Genomic DNA, 590 nt, shown 5'->3' with positions numbered 1-590 from the left:
ATTATGCAGATTAATTGCTATTTCAAACTTGTTTATTGCTTCGGAAAGACTTTATTTGTCATATGACGACATGCAGGTAATGTGGAATACATCGAGGGTTGAGAATATGGAATAGATTCCATGCATTTTAGCAACTTATTCGTGAAAAGATTAGGTTAGGTTAGATTACAGCATGTATTCTATATCAGCTTATTTGCGATTTATCAGCTTATTTGCGATTTTTTATTTGTCCATGCGTAATGATGCTATTATATTTTCTGTAGTATTGTACAATAAAAATTGAACAGTTTTCTATTTTTTTTGATCGGTTAATATAAATAAACAAATTTGGCCTTCATTTATTGTATTATTTATTATTATACTATGGTCAAAATTTCATCGGTATTCCATATTATCATTGTACATGGTACATCCCATTTTTTAGACCTCCCCATTTTCTCACTTTTGACTTTTTTGTTAATTTGATTTCGGACTTAAATTTTGGCGACCTTTATTTATTGGATGTTGTATTTAACATATTCCTCAAGAATTCTGTGTAAATTTAAAGTCTTCATATGCATTTATATCGGAGCAATGTTAATTTTAAAAAA

The sequence above is a fragment of the Trachymyrmex cornetzi genome, unplaced genomic scaffold (assembly GCF_001594075.2).
Source record: "Trachymyrmex cornetzi isolate Tcor2-1 unplaced genomic scaffold, Tcor1.1 scaffold91, whole genome shotgun sequence".
Lineage (NCBI taxonomy): Eukaryota > Metazoa > Arthropoda > Insecta > Hymenoptera > Formicidae > Trachymyrmex > Trachymyrmex cornetzi.
The sequence above is the reverse complement of the archived record's forward strand: the minus strand, read 5'-3'. Positions refer to the sequence as shown.